This window comes from Rhea pennata, chromosome 1 (assembly GCF_028389875.1).
Source record: "Rhea pennata isolate bPtePen1 chromosome 1, bPtePen1.pri, whole genome shotgun sequence".
NCBI lineage: Eukaryota > Metazoa > Chordata > Aves > Rheiformes > Rheidae > Rhea > Rhea pennata.
Genome location: NC_084663.1, coordinates 93,095,635 through 93,102,898, shown reverse-complemented (window position 1 = coordinate 93,102,898; position 7,264 = coordinate 93,095,635).

Below are 7,264 nucleotides of genomic sequence, written 5' to 3'. Positions count from 1 at the left end.
GCAGTGCAAAATAAATACTGTAGCTGTCTCAGAGAAAAATACCCCCGACACAAATGGGAAACAAAGCACCAAACATGCTATTTGCCATTGGTTGAATGTGTGAAGCTTTGCTCAGATTATGCAGGAGAGGATTGCAAACTTGTGGTGCAGCAAAGCCAGATTTAAAGTAGGCAATGGCCTGTCACTTTTGCAGAAAGGCAAGCTACAATACCAAGTAAAAGTTAAAGGCTTATCAGGAAATACAGACATCGTTGAAAATGTTTTGACTGAGGTGGTATTTATTGACAATACAACAAGGGACAAATAGAAACTTGCTAAACCAATGACAAGTGATGCACTCAGTAGATCTACAAACAGAAAAAGTGCTAGTGGAAGAAGAAGCAAGAGGATTTGGGCTTTCCTGTAGCAAAGATGCAAAAAAATGTGATCGTGTTTTTGAAAGAATTGTGATATCTTCTGGGTAGGTTACTGCAAAGAGTAGACTATATGTTTTACTTGTACCAGCAAAGCTTTGTAGAGTACTTACTGATGGACAAAAAAATATATATTTTTAAAGAGGTGATAGCGAGATTAAGCAGATATATAGAATCCTTATCCAAAAGTATGTAAATCCAGGTAATCAGTTCTCATGGCTCTAGAAAAATCTCCCAAGATGCTTGTTTGCCTAGGCCCAAGCAATTTAAACAAAACTCCCTAAGGAGTAGACTGTCAGATGCAGGCAGCTGAAGAAGTACCATTTGATTGGTGAGAGCCATTAGACTTACAGTCTGGTGACAAGAATGAGTATAAGCAATTGGGACAGAGTACTCCCTTCCCATGTTAAGAGCACTAGTAACCAGCAAGAAGGGTTGAAGATGCCTCTAGGGTCCTAACTTACGATGACTGGACAGTATTTGTTAGTGATTATTTTCATAATAGATGACATTCTAATGCACAATTGTAGGGATAACAAGTTGGACACTTCTTCTGTCTCCTAGAAGGAGCTAACAAAGCAAATTTAAAATGTTCCAGAAATGAGCTGAAAGGAGGATTAACTGTACCATCATACAAGGGAGACCTGCTTAACTCCAGGGTCTATGACTCAAGCCTGGAAAAGTGACCTCAAAAAGCCTACATGTCTGTATCTCTCCTTATGTGGTAATCTCACAAAATTACTTCCAGCCTCCGAGATGTGGATGAATTCAGGAAGTGACTTTGCAGAGATGCTGTCCATAAGTTCTCTGGAACAAATTAAAAGTTCATCCGGTCTGGTAACCTGTCTGCAGCAGTAGTGTAAGCAAACACCCAGGAAAAAGAGTAATACATCTGTTAGCTAGGAGTACTGAGAGCTAGTAATGCCTACTAACATCTCTTGCTGGCCCATAGCTGTTGTTCTGGAAGAAAAGATAAACAGTTGATCCTTATCTGTACTCACTATGACATTCATGATTTTGTAAACCTCTTTCATGTCCCCTCTAAACTGTCTATTTCCAGGCTGCATGGCCCTAGCCTATTCTATTGTTACTTAGACAGAAACCGCTTCATACAGTGGTCATCCTTGCTGTCCGTCTCTGGGTCTTTCCTATTTTTGCTGCATCCCTTTTGGAGCTGTCTCCATGTAGTACTCCAAGTGCAGCCCAATCTGTTTTCTGTTCTCTCTTTTAGTCTATCTTCTTTTCCTAATAATTTCTAACATTTATTTGGATTGCCCTCACTAGACTCACCTGGGCCTTCCACTCACCCTATGCCTGTTGGTCTGGGAGCCCCATGTGAGCTCAGCTCTGGGCCTTCAGTCCTGGTCTGAGCTGTTTCATAGGTATGCTTGACTCTGGTCCTGTCTCCTACTGCTCCTGACTGGACCTGCATGGTTATCAGTTATCCCTTAACTTTGTATTATCAGCAGATTTCTTTACTGCATTGCTCACCACTCTCCAGGTCTTTTAGAACTGTGTCGAACAGCACGGGTCCCAGCACAGTTGCCTATGGAACATCACTGGTGATCCCTGCACATCATTGACCATTTGCTACCACTATATGGAAGCATCCCGTGCTTCCTATCTGTTAACTAGTAGTTTATTCTTGCAAGGATACTTTTTTTCTTAATCTTTGGCTGCTTAACTTCTTTCAGCCTTTGGTAAGGGTCTTGTCAAAGGCCTTTTAGAAATCCAGGTAGACAGTATCAACTAGATTATCCCTTTCCACGGGTTCAATGAGTCTGTCAAAGAACTCCAAGAGGTTTATGAAGTGGGACTTCTGTTTAACAGATAGAGACATGATTACCTCTATAGGATGCAGCAATTACCTATACAGAGGATCCAGTGGCTACCTATTTGTGCTGAAATCTTTCAATAGGAAGGGAGCCATATAGTATGTTATTAATGAAATGGGGCTTGGATTATCTCCTTTACAAATGACTCAGCTTTTAGCATACAGCTGAAGATTAGCAACTGCTAACAGAAGAAAAGAATGTCTTGGAGGAATGTTCCCGAACTATTTGGGACCAGCATGCCAAAAAGTAGGAAGCCATTTGAGTAGAAAGTAAGCATGTACTCTTGGAGACCTCTTTAAAGAAAGGCACTGCTGAGAACTCCTAAAAGCTTTTAAATTCATGGCACTGCAATTGCAATGCCACTGCCTAGATGTATCCCTCTATAAAACCAGTGAAGTGAGTAACTAGCTTCCTGCCCACCATGAGAATTTGATAACAGAATGATCCTCAGTTTATTATAAATAGAAGTAAACAGCAATTAATGCACGTGAGCTGATTTCCAGACAGAAGCCAGAAATAAACTAGGAAAAGGAGGTGAAGTGATGTAAGTTTTACCAATGCTCTTACTTCTTCTGAGAGGAAAAAAGAGAAGCACGCATCTTCTTCTCACGCATCCCAAAATATCAGTATGAATTGAGTGCCCAATATAACATCACATACAAAGATACTCCAATCTTCAATACTTCTTATGTCAGGGAGTTCAGGAGCTTATTGCAGAATTCATCAGAGCTGTTGAAACACAGAGGAATGTCTCAAGGCACAGACAGATGTTGCTTACCACACAAATAAGATTATAAGAGATAGGAGGGACTTTATGTCCAGCAGGATATGTGTATGGGGATGAGGAGCAACAAGAGACAATGAAAATACAAAACTTCCAGATAGAGAGTGGAGCAGACTAGGAACAGCTTAGTGGCATAATTGTGGGTAAATGCACTTAAGCTAAAATTAAAGTGGTTAAAATTACAAGTACACAATGTATCTTCCAGTGGAGTCTTAAGTAAATACAAGGACTGGTACAATAAATAGGCAAGAGGGACAGGCAAAGTTTAAAAGCTTCCTATACAAGCAAGCTAAAGACCTTAGAAATCATAACCAAGACACCTTGTCAAAGCTAACTTTTGCTCGGCATAAAAGAGGCAATTTTACTGGGAGTTGAGCTAATGTCTATGAGGCTTGGAGCTTTCCCTATTAGCACCACCTCCCTGTGGCATGATTGCTCTTGGTCACACAATGCACTAGACTGTACCACATTCATACCACAGGGCATCTAGCCCTCATCTAACCTGTCTTTGGGATCAAAGCTAAAGGCTTTGATCAGATAAATCCTTGTCATGTAAAGGAGAAAGAGACAGGCACTGGGGCGGCAAATATGCTCAGTCACCCACTATAAGCACATGGCTTGAACATGAAATGTAATACCCAGCATTGCCCTCAACTGAGCTCTGGTCAGCAGAGAAGCAGCACAGTGCATTGGGTGACCACTGTGACCAGCTCAGAACAGTGCCTCCCAGCTGAACAAATCACAGAGCTACCTCTTGTTTTCCTCCTGAAATGTGGAGCTCTTTTGACTGTCCTTATATTTTCTCCTTTACTTTTTTTTTTCCAAATCTTTGTATATACCAAGGTAGGAAACACAGAAGACAATAATTTCCACTGCAGTGAAGAGATGATGAGTCTTGAAACAAAAGAAGGTAGCAGTGGTAGCAATGGGTGTTGGTGCAGGGATGTGTGCATATATAAGAAGGGAGAGGTTTGAAAGGCCAATGCAAGGATATTGATTGTGTAAGCAGAGCACAGTATTTGCACTTGGGTTTGCTAATTCAGATTGTGATTGGAGAAGTAGTAAAGAAGAGTTTCTCAACAGGGTACTTTACAGCATAATGTTAGGGGGGGATTAACACTACCCTGGTCCGACTAAAAGCAGAGATCCAAGAATGCTTAAAAGTGCCATATCCAGTCAAGTCAGATGGATAAAAGTGCCAAGAATGCCATATCCAGCAACAGCTGATGTCAAGACAGGAGAGCAGATAAATCCTGGCTCTCTGATGTCCCTCCTAGCAAATTTATACAACTAATTTTGAGACATGGCCAGCTTCCCAAACTACCGGGAAAGCAGATCATGAATCATCATAGTAGCACCTTCAGGGAATGCTTAATTTCACATTTCCTGTTGGAGTACGCAAAAGACTTAAAAATCATGAAAGATCGAAGCGTGTACACTGGATACAACCTTATAAAGCAAGCTGGGTAATGGAGGGGAAGTAGTATAACATACCTCTCCTTTCCTTCATACACACTAATTGCCTTCCTTCTTAAGAGTGGAAGATTCAAGGCTCCCAAGTGCTCTAGAAAGGACTGGCTAGTGCTATGAATGGAAACTTTCAATAAACAGACAGGCACTCTATGTGTCTGTTGGTATCTGAGGCTTGAAATTATCCTAGTGTTAGTCTTTAAGCTATTCACGATGATGTAGGTGAAAGCGGTAGGTTGAACAAAAAGTAGGAGAAGGAGCAGGATGGCATATGTGGAAGCAGGAAAACTGCTAGCAATGGGAAAAAGGAAACTGAAGTTTGAGCTGTGGGAGAAGGAGAAGCTAAAACAGTCAGCAGTTGGTGGAAAAGACTCAGCGCACAGCAGGACTAGAGGCAACCAGCACTGGAGAAACAGAGCCTTGGGGTCAGGTCTGAAGTGTACTGGCAGAGCTGAGAGAGTATGGCAATCTGGAGTAGCATAGATTGAAATGCAAAGATGGAACTTTATGTGCTTCCAGTCTGAGTTGTCTTCCCCATCCAGACCATCCCCCTCTCCATCTCCCAGTTTCATTTCTGAGGAACAGCTGTGAACACGCCTCTGTTTACATTCTTTTACAACTAGAATAGAAAAATGTAATTTTGCACTGCTGAGGACTGTTCATGAGTTTAAACAACAGTCTGCAAAACACTGACACACCAAAGCAAATCTGCTGAGTTTCAGAGTTTAAACAAGTATCATGAGTCTTGATGTCATGGGTGTCAATTGGTATCATGAGTCTTCTGGCTTTGTCTCTGACATGGGTTCCTGTTAGATGGACAGAAGCATTTCTTTTACCCATTCCTTTCCTGGGAACTCAGCTGATTTTCAGGAACTCATCCTGGATTTCAATGTGTAAAATCATCCAGTGTCTGCATTCTCTAAGCCTTCCCCAGTCAAATCAAATACACTTGCATCTTGGTGGATCTCATAAAATAAGCAGCCTGAGGTGGTGCTGATATTTAAATAAGGAGCCTTTATTCAGCCTGTTCTGATTTTAGAGGTATTGCCTTTCTAGTAACATTTCCTCTCTTTTAAGTGGGAATATCATGGGAGCTCTTTAATGAGATGTATCCAGTTGTACCCGGTTAATAAAGTAAGCTTGTTTTCAGCTACCCTTGCATTGCTCCAGGCAGTGATCAGGGTGGCTCCTAAGAGATGGTCTTCTCCTTCCTTTGTACTGACTGTAATGCCCCCAGGTTGTCATGTTAGGATGCACCGCATTGCTGGGAAATAATGCATTTTTGATGGAAGAAGTCCTGGCTACTTGTGGCTAAGGGACATTTCAGTCTTGGAAACCTTTCATGATTGTGGCCCCATTGCCCTGGCAAACACGCTAGTTACATGATGTCCACTGAAGCCCAACAGTTTCTGGAGGACATAAGGGTCTTTCTCAATTTTGAGCCTGTCCTGCAACCCTTGTGTGTTCTGCCCACATGGTGGCTGGGTCAGCAGCTGGGCCAGGCACCATGTCCCTATATCCCAGGGAAGGGATATGTGAAGGGATGCAGCTCTGGGTCTCATGCTACGAACAGAGTTTGAAGGGTAAAGATTCAGAAGGGCTGGAGGCAGCCATGATGAGGGAAAGGGAGGCTGCTGGATATAGTTGTTCCCCCATGATGTTTGCATTGCATCTAGCAATGCTAATAAAGAGGTAGCTACTGCTCCCTCAGCATCCACCACTATCTACCTGCAGGAACTATGGTTTCCTTTACCCCAAGCACAGGACATGCATGCTCATGTTAGCTCTTCCTGCTTATTTCTGCAGCTGGTAAGAGAGACCATGAGAAAGGTCCTGCGTGGGAGGACTGCAAGCAAGTGTGCAGAAAGGGCACATTTCTTGTGGGAATGACTTATGAGGAGAAGGTTCTCCACAGTCACCACAGGTGACAGCACTGTTCAAGAATATAAAGTTAACACCATCCTGGGAGAAAGCTTGGACAAAGACAAAGAAAGCCTAAGAGAGATGTCCATACTTCTTCGTCACCTGAGGTATATGTGAGTGTGTGTGTGTGTGTGTGTGTGTGTGTAACTGTAGACAAAAGCAGCCACTGACTTTGAGAGGATGCAGCAGGTTGGGACTATCCAGCTTCACTGTTCAGAAATGCCACCAGCAAGCTGTGACTTAGTGGCTCAGCAGCAGTGAAACTTGAGGCAGATACACATTGGATACCCCCAAATCAGTAGCCCCATTTAAAATTTTTCTCTTACATCTGAATTATAAACTGGAGATAATATTTATCTATCCCCATGAAAATGTGACTAGGCTATATCAGCACTACAGCATGGACAGACCTTCATAGAACAAGACGGTAAACAAGACTGTTTATTTACTTATTATGTTGCTGTAGTAACTCTATTGCTTATATTACTGGTTATGTCACTAAATCATAGTGGTAGTCTTTGACATGGATTGTTGCTTTTTCTTGTAGCATGTAATGTGGCATTCATTTCCTTCTAGAACTGCTTTTTGCTTCTAACTCTAACTGTCATTCTGTGTTCTTGAGTCTCTTTATTCATCCTTCTATAACCAAACAATCTTTTGGAGGAGCAGTTCCCTTAAGGAGTCACCAACAACCATACTATTGCAAGCAAGCTTCCTCAGCCCCTCCTGGGAAAAGCCCTTGGCCTGGGCAGTAAAAGTGTCGTTGAATCTGCCAGTGCTTAACAGAGACCTCTTCTTGCAGGTGATGGTGACATTCACAGAGATGGCTGGGTATTTCA